Here is a 17094-nt window from a genome sequence, read left to right as displayed (position 1 = left end):
ATTTATGCGGGCTACCACACCCCCTCCGCTCCCCTCCCCTACGCTTCTCTCCCTCCCTCGCTTTTTCCCTCTGATGCTGGGGCTCATCTTCGTACTGGTTGGATGTCCGTTCTTTCTTATATAAATCTCAGCTCGGTTTGTTTGCGCTGTTTTGGGTGTAGCCAAATGTGTTCCATTTGTCAACAGCAGCAGCAGCAGCGGCAGTAGCGAGAGAAGTAGCAGCAGCAGCAGCAGCTCATCCAAAGTGCTGGCTAAAAGACCATTGCCTTGTCCCTGGCCTCCTCTCTTCAGCCACAGTCTCCTTGTTGTCGTTGATGTGCCAGCATCAGCAGCTTTATTATTATGCAAATACAACAAAATATGAATTATGTTAATGCCAAGTGTACACAAGCTAACACAAACACACACACACACACACATACTCTACAATTATATACATAGTATACATATATAGCTAGGACACATGTGTGTGCATGTCCTGCTGTCCTTGTCCGCATGCAGGCGTCGCTTTAAACTGCGTGCAAAGCCGACAACTTCGACCCCCTAGGCGCTTCTTAAAATGTCTGCAGCACAAAAAACTTTTTTGTTTTAGACTTGAGCTAAAAAGGCTGTTAGACTCGTATTGAACATGACTGGCAGCACAGTGCACCACTGCACAGCGAGAGAGCAAACTAAGGCGTAAGGAAGAGGAGGATGAGGAGAAGGGGAAGGGGGTCAAAGAGGGTGAGAGACATTGAAAGCAGCTTTGCATAGCCTGGTTAACTCGGTTGGCAGATGAGGCGTGCAATGCTTGGCCAAACAGTCAACAGTCGGTTGAATTGTGAGGATTCAAGGATTTTGGTTTACCAACAAAAACACAGCACTAGGATTTCGTATTCAAATCAAAGACTCGGATAAATATCAGTCAGGCATAAGCAACTGCTTTTTGTATTATTTAGTTCAGAAATCTTTAAAGTGGAAGTGTTGATGTGTAAACTGGACTAATTTAATGTCAGCTATATTTGAGTTGCTCTTTGACTTGTACGAAATTTGTTAAGAATAAAGCCTTAGATCTTTTAGACTAACATAAAGCTAAAATTTGAATGTATCAAAGTTTATAAAGTCAACATAATCGTAACTACAAAGTCAATTGTGATCGACTGTGAGATATCCGCTAGCGATTTTGCATTTAGCAAAACAGTGAGGTAGTTTTATTTTTTAAAATAAACCAATTTACCAAAATATTAATATATGGGCAATTCTTGAAAATGGTAAACCACGACCGAAAAAAAAATCTTCACATTCATCGTATTTTTTTGTATAATGTAATAAAGAAATATCCAAATTTTCATAATACAATGGATCCGTAGCATATCTCCATTGTTTTTATAAAAAAAAATTTGCCTGCAAACTGAAAAAATGTAATTTTTTCACATTTAGCTACTTTTATATGCGTTTTTTTGATTAATTATTTCACAAGGAAAACATAAGATATGTTTGCATTTTTTCTACCAAATCTCTTAATAGCAATCCAATAATAAGATAAAAAATGCAAAGTGAATGAAATGAAATGTTCAATTAACTGTTAATTTTTATGTTGCTTCTTATCTATGTTCAAATCGTACGTTCGCGACCGAAAACATCATTTCATTGTAATTGCTTCGCATTAAGTGCAAGCAGGTGGATGAAACTTCGCGTGTTAAGTTATTTTGGTATATATATTTTAAATATAAAAAATCGTTGGGGTTACTCTAAACAATCTTTTTTTATTGATTGTCAAAGTAGCGTACGTTCGCGGCCTTACCTATAAGCATATGTCGATTTTTACTAGCGTCGCATGGATTTAAAAAAAAAAATTTTTTTGTTTTTGTTTTTGAAAAAAACTATGTCGTTTGCAGTTACTTATTACTTGTTAGTTATTACTTATTACTTATTACATATTTTTCTTGCTATTAATAAATTTCAGTACATATTTCATATTTAATAAAAATTTATTTTTTTGCTTTAAATGTTATTAGACACATTAAATTGAGTTAAATCCGTTTGTTTTCATGAAATATGAAGTTATTAATCAAAAAAGTTGTGGTAAAAATAAAAATTTAATAAATAATACAACATGGAAAAATCGTACGTTCGCGACCGGAACTTAATTAAATTAAAAATAAATAAATGGAGATATTTTCTTGGGAGTAGACTTAATAGAAAGCTACATGATTCTATTTTAAAAGTAAAGTCATTTCTTTAAAATATTCCGTCTCAATTCGCAGAGTTTTGCATTTTACTGTATTAAGCCAAAGTCGACTTCCATTTTGCGTACGTTCGCGACCGCATGTTTTTTGACAATATTATGAAAATTAAAAATCGATAAGCCCCATAATTTACACTAACCAATGAGCTAAACAAATGCTATCGAAGAGTAATTATTTTTATTTGGTATATTGATAAAGTATAATAATATATTTAAAATATACCTTAGACCTTAAAATACCAGAATGTCAACCAAATCAACTTTTTTTTCAAATAAGTTATACAATTTGTATCCGGTCCCAAATAATAAATATTGTATATGTTATTGTTATATGTTATACCGAAAATCGGGCATTGCTATATCGGCACGGCTGTTGGCGCTGATCAGTGATACTATATATAAAATTTATAGGGTCAGAGATGCCTCTTTTTGCCAGTTACACATACTTTATTTATACATCATTCTACGCTATGAGTGGCGGATATAAAAATATATATTTAAGTTGATTAAAAATGTCAGAAAATTTAATATTGGGATAGAAGAATTGTATAATACTTGTAGTAAGATATTCTTCATTTGAGCTGGACTTAATTTGCCCGTTGTTGTTGACTCGAATTTTACTTTATTCTGTTTAATTCGGACATTTGCACAAAATAAGCTCCTTGCCTTAAAATCAATTTGAACATTAGCAAACTGCCACCAAAAATAGAATAAAATAGAATAAAAATAAAACCTCTAGAAATTGACAATTCTATGGCCAATGTTTGTGTTAAAGCATAAACCTTTCAACGCGCGTCTTTTCAACTGGAATCGAGTTCGACACTTCAATTGAATGCTATTGAAATGAAATGAAATATATTTGCCTAAGTAGCTTAGTTAAAGAAAAGGTAAAATCACAACAGATACCAGCTCCAACTCTCAGTAGCTGATTTCTTTCTCTCTCTCTCTAACTTGCCATTGTCTCCGCAATTCTTTGAGCTGCACGTGGAGCGTGTGCTTCATAATAAGATGAAATGGCTTGAATGCCCTTAGAGGTGATGGAGATAGATGGAGACGGAGGTGGAGGAGGGGGAGGAGATGGTGCCCTGCACTTTGGCAATGCAATCAATCTTTGACGATAAAGGCATGCAAGGAGGAGCTGAAAGAAATGTAATAATTTAAGCATATCATACGCAATCGCACACATCTTCATCTTGCCAGCGTTTGTGAATGTGTGTGTGTGTGTGTGTGTGTGTTGGCCAGCCAAAGGATGCGAGGCTGCAAGGATACCACCAGGTTGGCAACGTAGAAAGATATGCATAAGGCGATAACTGCTAGCAGCCGTTATGTCGTTGTGGCAGCAGTTGCAACAATACTTTTATGCGATGAGTGTGCTTATGGATCCGCATCCGCATCCGTATCCGTATCCAGATCTCGGGCAAAAGTGTAATAAATTGTTTTTGCATAAAAATTTCTAGTAGAAAAACTGCTGCAGCGGGCAAGAGAGAGAGAGGAAGGTGTAAAGCGTCAGCAGAGCAACTGAGAAATGCATATAAAAATTGTGCACCTTTGGCCCGATTGCATATTTATCATATGAAGCTGCCAGGCAACTGAGTGCTCGGCTTGGCTTGGCCATTCAACTTGCATGTGGCACACACACACACACTTCTCTGCACCCCCACACACACACACTAACACACACACACTTCAAGCGTTGTACCACACACACATTTGCTTAGATTTTCAAACAAAAGCCACGCATCGATTGTCAACATTTCCACTTGCGCCTCGGCAACAAGCGGCAGCTTTCTCCTTCTCCTTTCTCCTGCTCCTTTCTCCTGGCTTCTGTCAAGGAGACACTTCATGCCAATATATGTGTTCAGGCACAGTCGTATCAAGAGCATACGTACATATGTGCATGTATGTTGCGTGTGTTATATCTATAGATGCTTAAATCTATTTTCTCGCTCGACTTCAGCATTTGCTTTGGCAATTTTAACAGTTTGCGCATTTTGTCACCAAGTCGAGTATTTCCCTGCTCTAAGGTATTTTCATTTTCTGAAATACAATAACTGAAATAATAATAATTTTTATTACAAAAGAAAGAAATATTATAATTAAAAAGGTATTGCCTAAAATAAATATAAAAAAATATATATAATAAACTAAACCCAAGAGTTTTGTTTTTTAAATTATTGAGACACAATTAATTTTTTGAGACACAATAAATGCAATTAAAAAATAAATGTTATAATTAAAATGATATTGCCTAACATGAAAAAGATAAATTAAAAATGAAACTAAACTATTATTATAATGGAAAAAAGTGTAAATAACTTATAAACATAAAAACTCAAATATCAAATAGCAAAGACGGTATTTCATTTTTAAATTGAAAATAATAAAATTAAATAATGTTGTCAAAAAGTCATCAAAAATATAAATGCAAATAATAAATGTCACATTAAATGAAATCAAAAAAATGTTTAATTTTAAAGACTTTTGTATGCAATGATGTTCGCTATCAATTCAATTTATTTTGTTCTTATTATTTTCTAATATGAGGTTCAAGTATAGTAAAAGTATAGTTTAGTAACAATCTTTTTCAATGAATTATTTGAAGAACTTTTTCAAAGTATTTCTGTGCAGCTTTTACAGAATTTGATAGTTTGTTTTTTTATTCTCTAGATTTAAGAATCTTTTTTAGTTGCGAATGTAATTTAAACGACAAAACTAAAGAAATATTAGTACTAAGCTTAGCTGTAACTTAGCTTCAACTTTTTGACAACCCTGATGTCTTTTTAGAGTATTTCAACTTCTGTCTGTTGCTTTACAACTCCCATGTGCGCAATATTTGTGTTGTCATGACGAGAGCAACAATAGCACGCTCTATAGAACAATTGCAAATTGCAATTTGTTTGCATTTCGTATTTTATATTCTGCATTTTGCATTTTGCATTTCGCATTCTGCATTTTACATTTGACGTTTTGCACGGCTTGATAGTTAATTATGTGATATCATTATTATCATTACTGTTATTATTATTGCTATTGCTATTGTTATTATTATTGGCACTGCTGTTTTGTAGTCTGTGTAAGTGTTTATTATGCTTATAATGCATATTCTAATGCCTGTCAGGCATCGCCCATTGTTTTCGCAGTCTGTGAAAATGTCTTTAATAATAATTACAATGACTGGCGACAGGCGGCAGACGGCAGGATTACAACAAACAAAATGGAGCAAATCGAGTGCATTAATTGCAGATCAAGGATACTGGGCGGAAATGCTTTGGAAAATTGACAGAGCCAGAAATGACTAGGCTATTTGTTTAAATTAATGCGCAAATTAGACCATATCCTGACTAATAGTAAAATGTTCAAAACATATTATGAGTTATTTATTATTAAAGAATTTTAATTTTTGAGCACTTAACAATAAATTACAACAATTTCAGCAAATTGCCAAGTTAGAGAAGCACTTTGATAATTCAGAAAACTATCGTAAAAAGCTTGAAATATATTCAAAGAATATTTAATATAATATAATATTTAATAAAGAAATGCTGAAATTTCTGGCAACAAAAAAATGTTCATGCTTATCTTCTGTTATTATTTAAGAGTATTAGCAAATTTGGGATGTAGTCAGTAAGGTTTCAGATGGAAATTCTCAATAACTGAGGATTGAGAAATTAAATATAAAAATAATTATTGATGAGCATTATTTCTTTAAATAAAATAGTCGAGAAGTATGCTAAATAGATAAATGTAATAGATAAAGTATAAGTTTCATTTAAACTTTATTTCAAAAATCATTGCGAACTCTTCCGAGTTTTGTATGGCTTAGGAAATGTACCGTAGATTCATCATTTATTATATAATGATATATAATTGAGAACTGCAAAATGAATTACAAAACAACCAATTAAAAACTGTGAAAAGATTTTTATTTCTGTTTAGGGAACATAATTTAATTGAAGACAATATTTATTTAGGTAAAAATTTAGTGTGAAAATCATAATCAGAAAAGTAGAAAGTATCAAAATTTATTATATAATTATATTTAATTAAAAATATCTATTTAGTACTCGAAAATTTATTCAATACAATATTTTGCTTAACTGGTTAAGGAAATCGTAACGAACTCTTTAGAGTTTTCAATACATTTAATATATAATAATATACATCTGAATGAATGAAACGAAATGTCAGCACATTTAAAAAGAATCAAATTAGTTCCATATCTGTTTATTGAGCATTATTTTATAAAATAAAATATATAACGTTTATTTGTAATATTATAACGAACTCTTCAGAATTTTGTCTGCAATACTTTTATGAATGAATGAACAGTTGCTCGTTAATTAACTTGCGTTTTATGAAGCAGCTGTTGGACTACACTCTCAACGTTTTATTTTTCAAAAGGGAGTTCACTCACACGCAAAAACGAAATCAGTTTTCCCTGTGGCACTAATCGTGAAAAGCACTCAAGATGTTGGCTTGGAAGGGGTTCGACTGAGAACTCCCAATGAGAGTTAAACATCTGGAGTTGTCGTCCCCACAATAAGCTCCCTACGAAATGCGACGACTTGAAAAAATTAGCATTTTTCAGCATTTCAAATACAAATCAAATTAAAATACGATTTACCCTTAAAAATGTGGTAGAGTGGCGCAACTTGTTGCATGGCTTGGTGTAGCACATTCAACTGACATTAAAGCAAAACTTTGTCCATATGGTTGCCCCACACACACACACACATACGAACGGATGGTCGAGTTGATTGTGTGTGTGTGTGGCACGTAGCAAGCGGCGTGTTGAATGGGGCACCTAATATGCCATCAATGCTGCCACAATTTGCAGTACAATGTGCTGACTGCTAACCACCTGGCACATGCACATGTAAAAGCATGGCAATGCATATGTCTAGTATATAACTGTACTATACACTACTATATATACTCTATATATATGAGCAGATGCAGCAATATGCCAGCCAATGCTTTTTCCGCTCGCAATTCGTCTGTCAGGTTGTTGTTGCCGCCTTTCCGCATGCAATTTTACGGACACGTAAGCAACGGCAACAAAAATATCTCCCCCCTCACCTTCAACATTGCCCCTAAACCTTTTGAGTGCCAGGAGATTGTTGGCCAAAAACTGTTCGCGCACATTTTGTTTGAAAATTTTGCATTCTGTATTCTGCATTTTGAATTTGGGCAATGGAAATTGGGAAATGGGAAATGTGAAATGTGAAATGGGGTAAATGGGAAATTGATTTGGTCAGCAGTTTGCTGGCATTTGCAATGAAATATATTTGAATGGGCTTTGGGCAGGGGATTGATCTGGTCATCATTTTAATTACAATGGGCATTTTCGTATCGTTTTGCAGCTGCAGCTTTTATTGCATTTGCATCATCAATTGTTTTTGGCCACAAAGTGCGGTGAAGCAGTGCGGTGCGGTGTGGTGCGGTGAAGCAGGATGCAGGGCTTCGGGGCGCTTCGTTTGTGGCCAGTTCAATAGCAATTATTTACATTAGTTTTGGCCAAAAACTCTACAATTCCCAATAATTGACAAAAACTTTCATTGTGTACGAGCACGTGTGTGTGTGAGTGAGTGTGTGTTGAATGTGTCTGTGTGTGTGTGGTGCATGTGTGACCGTCTGTGTGTTTGTGTACTTTGCATTGTGTGCAATAATTCTGCTGACATTTGCCATTTGTATTATTTATTTGATTTCAAACTGTGACAGTTTTTGCCTAACACAAATACTATCTACTATCTAAAAGGTTTCCTTCCCCTTCCCCTTCACACACACTCACCCTCACACATATTCTCTGCTTCACCTTTATTCAGCCTTTTCTCTGTGGCTCTTTCTTTAGCCTTTTCTTTGCATCTGCCAGCTGCTGCTGCTTCTGCTCGTCGTAGATTGTTAATAAATGGCTGAGCCTGTGGTAATATTTTAAGTGCAGCTGCATCGCTTTTTTTGTGCTTGTTGCTTGATGCATTTCTCAGATTTTCGCATATTTTAGCAGCCGCGAGGTGCGATTGAAAAGTATTAAAAACTCAGCGAAAGTGAAAGTTGGAATATGATTTTTATATGATACGATATTCCATATTTATATTTACGTAAATACTTAAATTAATAACTTCAAATATAAACACTATATAGATTTAAAGTGGATATACGTTTTTTTTTTTAGATATTTACTTTTTTATATACAAAACATATAATTAAAAAATAATATAGTACAGATTAGCAAAAACTTTGGTTGTGATCAGATACAAATTGTAAAGGTTATTAAAGAAATTCTTAATCTATTCTACTTCGTAGCTTTGTGTGACAATTTGGTATATTTTACTTCTTATGGTATATTTTGAATATAGTACTATATAAATATACCAAATATAGCTTTCGGTATATTTGTATTTTTGCTGTATACTAATTTGGTATATTTCACGAATAATACTGCACTGTTTTGCTTTTATTCAAAATGGCTAGCGGGTATCTCTCATTCGAGCACACTCGACAGTAGTTTTCTTAGTGACTTTTATTAAAAAAGTAATTCTACTATCAACATTTATGTTATTTGAGTAAAAAGATTTCCTGACAAATCTGCTATGTACTTTGAATGTCTGTGTTTGAGTTCCGATTTCAAATCTATTTAAATGCTGAATTTGTAACCAGATAGAATGCATAAAAACATTTCTATTTGCATATATATATAAATGCTGTAAATATATATATAGATATATAAATGCTGTAAACAAACACGCACGCAGTTAAGTGAACTGTGAATGAGAGAGCAACTATAGATATTTGATGAATAAATGAAATTATAATCAAATCAATTTAGCCAATTAAGAGAATACAACTTCAATATCCACGTTTGCGTTTAATCTATTTATGCAATTGATGACAACAGCAGAGTTTTTTTACATTTTGCCCTCGCTTCGATGGCTTCGCTTCGCATTCGTATTCGTATGCAACTTTTCTACCTGAATATTTTGCATAGATATTTTCTGGGTAAACGCATTTGATTTGTGCGGCATGTGTTTGGCATTTTGTTTTTAAGTGCACAACAACAACATCAACAGCAGCAACAACAACAACAACAACAATAACAAGCTGCAAGCAAGAGAATAACACGCTCTGCTTTCTGTTGCTGTTCAACAAGCGTGCAATATAAATGGTTATATCGATCATTGTATAAACAATTTTCCATTTTCTAGTTTAAAATTCAGGTAGTGCATTTCGCTTTCTTTTCCCTTTTTCCAATATATATGTCATTTTTGTCTCGTTTTCTTTTTTTCCTTTATTTTATTTTAGATTTTTTTTGTTTGTGGCTGCAATTCGCTGTTCAGCCTTGTGCGCTGTTGTCCTTATGTAGAATGTCCTCTTATGCTGTGCCAGAAATCCTTTTTCAGCTGTGCCGCTTTTTCCAATCAATAAACAAACAAATCGGCGGCCCATCTATATACTATATATATACAATACAAATACTGTATACGTCTATATTGAGCACTCCCAGCTGATAGCCGGGTGCTGAAAGCTTGAGAGCTGGGAGAGAAATGCTCCCACGCTTGTTTTGCATTTTGTTTGCATTTTTACCTTGTCGTTTGTCGCATTAGATCAACAAAAACAAAAAATAGCAGCATTAAATTTGTTTGCCAGTTTGCAAACCAGTTGAAAGGGGGATTTAGCATACCCTGGAGCTGATGAAGTGATTTTAACAGGCGTCACAATTGTGATAACGAATAAAATGTCAAAGAGACAACTCTAGTATGGAATGTTTAGAAAGTTTTGGAATGCAATATTACATTTTAGATGAAAAAAAAACATTTTTTTAAATGTATTATTTATTATTTTATTTACAATCCATCTTGGAGTTAAATTGTTTGGTCCTTTTATAATTGAAATGCACAAATGCAAAAAACGGTTCCTTCCATGTTTTTAATATCAACTGGGAAACGTTTTAAGAGGAAGAGAGAGAGAGAAAAAGCAAATTGTAAAGTTTTAAATCGAATGAATAAGTACTGAAAAGTATATATATTATATTTCTTTGATTTTCTTTTTTTTAACATGAACATTTTAATTACTGAAATTTAGGAAGATGTTCTTTATTCAAAACATATAAACATAAACATACATGCACATTTATTTCGTTTTAGGATTCTCAGAAATGCATCCAAATATACAGAGTATCGTTGAGTGAAACACTTGGCCTTTGAGTATTGGTATTTGCTTTTTTTTGTGTCTATTGCACATTGCATAAAATCCCAAACGTTTACATATTTTTGTTGAACTGCCAGTTTTTTGGGTATTTTCTTTTGGTCGTATTTTGGTGTTCGCCTTTTTCTGCCTTGTATTGTTTTGTTTTACACTGTTTTTTTTTTTTTTTTTTGTGTATTTTGTTTTGCATTTTGTTCGTTGGATAGTGGAGTGTCAGGGTGGAGGGTTGAGGTTCTTTCGTTATTGTACACATTTATTTGCTTGCGGGGTTCTAATTTTGCTAGTCATACGAAAAGTTTTTTGCCAATTTGTTGCATTTTGTTGACAATTTAGTGACATGGATGCAAACCCCGTCAGCCATGCCTGGATTCAACTCCTGTGCAGCTGTTGGCACAGTTTTTGGCTTGTTTTCACTTTTTATTCTCGATATGGGTTTGGAAAAGGGAGACAGAGAGAGACAGAGAGAGAGAGAGGGACTCCCCGCAGTTGTTGACTTTGAGTAGCTGGCAAAAGTTCACTCTGAAGTTTGTTAAACAGTTGGGCGTTCCTACAATACAATGCGGGGTGTATCCGAGTCTGTGTGTGTGTGTGTGTTTGTGTGTGTGCCAGTCCATCTGGTTGGGAATTGTGCTGGCTGTGGCAAGCCAACCCCTTTCCAAGGCTGTCAGCAGCTTGTTTCTTTGATGATTCGCTTCTGGATGACTTGAAAATGTCGCCAGAGAGTTAAATTGGACTCGCTTGGTGCTGTATTATTTTGTGTTCGTATTTTGTAATAAGGTCATTCATTCATTCTTCTTTCAGCGCAGCTTCTTGCAATGCATATTCAATTCATTGCAAGAATATAACGTATACGTCATGTTGACACTTCAAAGTATAGAGCTTAAGAGTTGCTGCAAGTGTTGACTTGGTAAAGCTCCAACTAAACTTATCGGAATTCAAGTCAAGCTTTGTTTTTGATCCAGGGCATGACCTCTTGCCATTTAATTAAGCTCTGCTTAAGTTCGTTGAAATTCCATTAGCTAGCAAATATTGGCAATAAATCAAGTCAACTTTCGAACACTTGCACCATTCCTAATTCAAACTTTACAGACTGCACCCATTCGAAACTTTTCAATATTTCCATTTCAATTAATTCTTATTAGAGAAAAACCTTTTGATTTCCTTTTTTTTATTTTATTTTATTTTTTTGCGTTTGCCCACCTCAGCAGGGAAATCAATAGATTGGCTATGTTAACTGAGGCGTATAATAAAACTTTTCAGCAGCCGAGAACAGAGATTGTCGAGAGAGAGAGAGAGAGAAAAAACACGCTAACAAAAATTGGCATATTAATTTCATTCTTTTATTTCTTTGCAGCTTCTTTGCAGAGCTTCGCTTTAATAAAGTTTCCTGGCACCGCTGCTTTGTTTTAATTATGCAACGACAACAGCAGCAGAAGCAGAAGTAGAAGCAGCAACGTCTGTAGCCGGTTCCAGTTTTAAGTTTTGTTAATTAAATTAATTACATGCCCAAGCAATTAGGAAAACTGTCCCCAACAAAGTCCGGCGACAACTTTGCTTTATCCAAAAGATAATAGTTAATAGTGCTAAAAGCAGAAACTAAACTGAAGGGAGACGAGATAATGAATAAAGCGAGAGGAGCTGAAAGAATTTTTAAGAAAAATGTCAAGAAAAGAGCACAATGGTCTGCCGGGTAAGTTGATATTCATTTACTAAAAGAACAATCTACTATACTATATAAAAAGTTCTTTGTCCTGATTCACTCATTCACTGACTGACTGAAGTATCTAAGACAAATGTAAGTGCTATGTGATTTGATCCATTCACTGACTGACTGAAGTATCTAAGACAAATGTAAGTGCTATGTGATTTGATCATGCAATAAGCTTGGGTTTTGCATTGCGAACAATCATTGAAAAGTAGAAGTTTGATTTTTCTTTCATAGCTTGCTTGATCGTGCCTATTTTATCATTAATTAAAATTTGTATGTAGAAACCTAACTTTGACTTTGAGAGCTATTTGCAGAGGAGTACCAAGCAGTAAATTGAGATATTCTGATCATTGCAAACTTGAATTTTTAACTAAACATTAAATATGTTTCCACATAATTTGGAATTAAAGAATCCAACAAAAAAGAGTATGGTAAGAGACAACATTTATTAAATTTTCATTTAAATAATAACCTCCTTTTTCTTTGAAATTTCTGGTTAGAAACATGCGAGTTCTTCTTATGAAATAAAACTGCCAAGCAATTGCCATGAGCTTCACTGAGCGCTCATTAATGCATTTTCTGACTTGCTTCTTTCTGACAAAATTTAAATGACGCTTGCTAAATTCAAACACTTCAATTCTAAGAAAAACCATATCAGCTTGTTTTTGATGATCTTCTGAGTGCTTAAATGTCATACTCTTTTAATCCGGGCAAAATCAAAAAAAAAGGTTGCTACAAAGCAAGCCAAGGTCTGCTTGCGAAGTAAATATTTTACAGCTTTATTCGGAGGGGGAAAATACTTTGTTGTGCTTGCTGTTGTTGTTGTTGTTCTTGTTGCTTTTTGTCAGAGTGATGTCTGCTATGCTCCACCCGCCACTTGCTGATTTTTAATTCATCAACATCTGTGAAGAAGTCCGTCCGGGCGAGAGATGAACAAGCTGGGGGAGAGTGGGGGGAAGCCGATATATCTTCGTCACAATGGCGCCTACGTGGACTGATGAAGCCCATTCGGGGGCTACCTTTATGGCCAGGCAAATGAACAGTCACGAGACAAAGCAGCGATCCAAACAAAGGGCCCAAGAACAAGAAGTCGAAGACGTCGAAGAGGGGACAATAAGAGGGATAGAGCTCTGCTGGCTGCCGGCTGTTGGCTGTCGGCTGTCAGTGCAGCAATTCGGCGAAGGACATGTCAATTTTCATTACAAACAAAAGCTAAAAGGTTCGCGCCGTCGCTCGCTGCCGTATGAACAACTATAGAGTATGACAAAACATCGGCCCAAACACATCCGCCTTCACACAATTCGCATTCAGAAAACTACGAGTGGTCGGAGAGTTGGCATTTGTGTCAGGGTAAAAGTTTTTACCCATGATTAAGGTGACTTAAAAGATGCACAAGTCCCCAAAAAGAGGTCCCAAAACAAAGTGCTGGCCATAAGTCATCCCCGAAAGTGACAAACCAAGTGGCAAAGCCAAAAAGCCAAAAAAGGTGACGTAGGTTGGAGCTCCTTAGCTTCGTTACGATTCAGTGGCTGGCAATTGGCAGGAAACTATGTTTGCAGCCATGTCGTACAATTAGTGGCGGCTGCGATTACGATTGTGCCCGTTTTAAGCTGCGTATACGCAATTTGTGCAGCTAACTCTTTTCACAAATTGCGTATACGCGGCGTGTGTGTCGTAGTTTCTATGAACTTATTAAATTTCAAGCTCTCTATAGATTTCTCTTGTTCCCCTCTGTGTTATTTGATACCTGCAAGATTGCTGCTCATAAATATTGCACTCGCTTGGCCTTTGTTATTGCCGTTTGTCAATATGCGCTGTGATGTCCTTTGATGCCAGTTGTCGCAGCACTCACTTCAAATTGCTGCAGACAGCAGCGAATCCTTTCAGTCCTTTTCACATATATTAATCTGACAAACTACTCAGACAACGTCTGGGCGACCTTCCTCAACTCCTCCCTGCTACCATTGTCAGGCAGGCAACAAAAGCGGATAAGACTGAGGATTTTTGTCGCCTTTTGCTGTGTACTGAGGCGGGGTAAAGAAGAGTATGAGAGAGAGAGAGAGGCAGAAAGTGTGCTTAGTGATGGTGACGGTTGAGCTAGACATTCATTTATGCAAGTTGCATGCCTCGAACAATTCGAGATATTCATTAAGTCAACGACTGCAGGGCGACGCTTGGCTGGCGTAATGAAGCGATAAGCTGCTGACATATTTGCCAGTCGCAACCTCAATTCCCCAATGCCAGAGTGCCACGCCCACAAGCCTCCCTCTGAAGCAAGTAGCAGCAATTACCACCATGGCGACAACAACATGACAACAACAAACATCAGCTATACAGCACATACGATGCATGCAACATACATTTGACAGGCTGAAATCAACGTCAAAGTTCAACTGTTTGCAAATAATTTGGCAAAAATCGCTTGAACTGCAAAACACGGACGGAATATGCAAATCGTCTATCTGCCTCTCTCTCTGTCGCTTTCACTTGCCTTCTCACTTTTACTCGCTATGCGATATATGGGGAATAGATGTCTTTATATATGTGTGTTTTTGTGTGTGTGTATGTGCATAGTTCATCTGCCGCTGCATTGTTTGGCATACAAAGTATGCATCCACACACTTATACATATATCTTTCATACACATACATATTCAGGGGGACATTCTTATCGGGACGAGTACGCTGTTCGCGTTTTTGTGTTCGCTTTCTTGTCTCTGCGCGTAACGGTACGCTGAGCATTTTGGCTATGGCATATTTCACAATCGTACCAAATACATAAACGCAAAGGCAATGTCGCCGCCAGAAGCCAACCAGCGCTGTAACTGCCAAGCCTAAGAACCATAAGTCGACTTCAAAATACTCTCCCTGGGTACAAGCAAACCACACTTTCTTTTGTTAAATTTCCTCCTTAAACTCTTAGTAAGAAAACTTTTGTTGGTTGCATAAATTGCCAATATAAATTAAAATATTTTTCATTTCCAATAAAAATTAAATACATTTTAAAAACACATTTTATAATTTCGAAAATGTTTTATTACCCAACATGAAAAAAACTGCAAATCTAATCATGAAAAAATAATAAGGAATATTATCGAAGATAAAATACATAATATCAAAGTATTCTAAATAAATTATAGCAAAGTATCTACTTGATAAAACGGTTGCTTTTAAACAAATGGGAGGATATATTGGTACACACGTTATGACACAATATATCGATATCGGATAGTATATCGAAGAAGTGAAGACTGGAGAAACAATGAAAGTGAATGGAGTACCTAAATTGTCAAATTGAATTGATAATTGTTAATAATCACAAGTTTAAAATAAAAGCACTTGAAATATAATCTGACACCAACTTAATGAAGTCAGAATGTTTTTATATTATTCAGTAATTACTTGACTTTTAAATCTGTATTGCAAAATTCACCAGTTATTTATTTGCATTTGTATGCATTATTTATGCATCAAAGCATTCTTTTAAATATAACATTTCTAGGCTGAGCAAACAGATTAAACACAATTTAAAAATAAAATTCTATCAACCATCCGATTCAATTAGTTTCATAGTCATTTCATCGTTGTTTTACTTTAATATCGAGCTCAAAAATCTAAACATAAGCATACAACTTGTAGATTTATGTAGATACACTTGAATGATACCCCAAATTGCATTGTGAGTTAGAGCAGCGTATTGAGAGCAGCAGTAAATGCAACTCATCTAAGCTCAACTTGACTCGACTTGACTCGACTTGACTCAACTCAACTCAACTCGTGTCGTCTCGTTTTGGTATTTCTGCATTGAATTTCGACTTGATGCTGGGGACTGAGAATGGAAATGGGAGTGGGAATCACTGAGGCTGGCAGGCCGATGCAATGACGAAGCACGAAGGCGAAACGAGTCGAATTTCTGCAGCTTGTTTATGACATTGGTATGTATGACAGTTGCATTGCGTTCAATCAATATGCACAAAGCGAGTTGCAGTCGCAATCATATGGCAGCTGCCGTTTCTATGTCTGGGGCTGTCTCTGCCCCCTTCTCATTCTACATCTCCTTCTCCTTTTCCTCTTGGCATTGCATTCATCATCTATACGATGCGCTGGCTTCTATGCGTTTTGTGTCTGCTGCATAGTTTTGTGCGCCTTCCCCACGTTGTGCATTGGCATGCGCATTTCAGGACATTGTTCGACTTTCGAGATGTTTGGCGAAAAATTTAGCAATATGCTGTGCGACTTTTGCATACGTACTTATGGCATGTGGCCTGCTATTTGCCGAGCTTCCCTTTACAACTTCTGTTATTAATTTCCATCTTGTTCTTTTTTTTTTTTGTGTTGCTGTTGTTTTGTTCGGACCCTCTTGGAGTCTTTAGCTGGCACTTGAACAAGAACTACATCCTCTTTTGTGTTACAGGGCGTGAGCATTGTTCATGTTTTTTGCTGTACTTCGGCACACGCCTCGGACCGCGGGGCGTATGCGTAATGCACGTGTGCCACATTTGTTCTGAGGGCGTAACGCAGTGACCCAACAGCCGCCTTAAATGTCGCCTTAAAGCCACCAAGTGGAGGCGAACTTTGCGGTTCACTTGAAATATTTCATGGTTTGGTTTTCATTCTGTTCTCCCCTTGCACTCGTATTTTTGCTACTTGCTTTTGGCTTGTGCCTCTTAAGGAGGTAAGAAGATGGCACTGTTGCTGTCCGCCGTCTGATGTACTGCTGTTGTCCTGGCAGCCTGCCACTTGACATTGTGTGTTCGCATTACTTGCTTACATTTGTCACACGGCCGCACTATTGTGTTGTCGACGTTCTCTGTCTCTGTCCTCTGTCTTCTGGGAAATTGTGGCTACCAGAAGAAATACCGTCTCGAAATGCCAGCACACTCAGTCAGGGTCAAGGTGACTGAATGCTAGCATTCTATTGTATTGGCAGTCAGAGTTGTGTAGGAAGAGTCACAGCT

This window comes from Drosophila albomicans, chromosome 3 (genome assembly GCF_009650485.2).
Source record: "Drosophila albomicans strain 15112-1751.03 chromosome 3, ASM965048v2, whole genome shotgun sequence".
NCBI lineage: Eukaryota > Metazoa > Arthropoda > Insecta > Diptera > Drosophilidae > Drosophila > Drosophila albomicans.
This window is presented reverse-complemented; position numbering follows the sequence as displayed.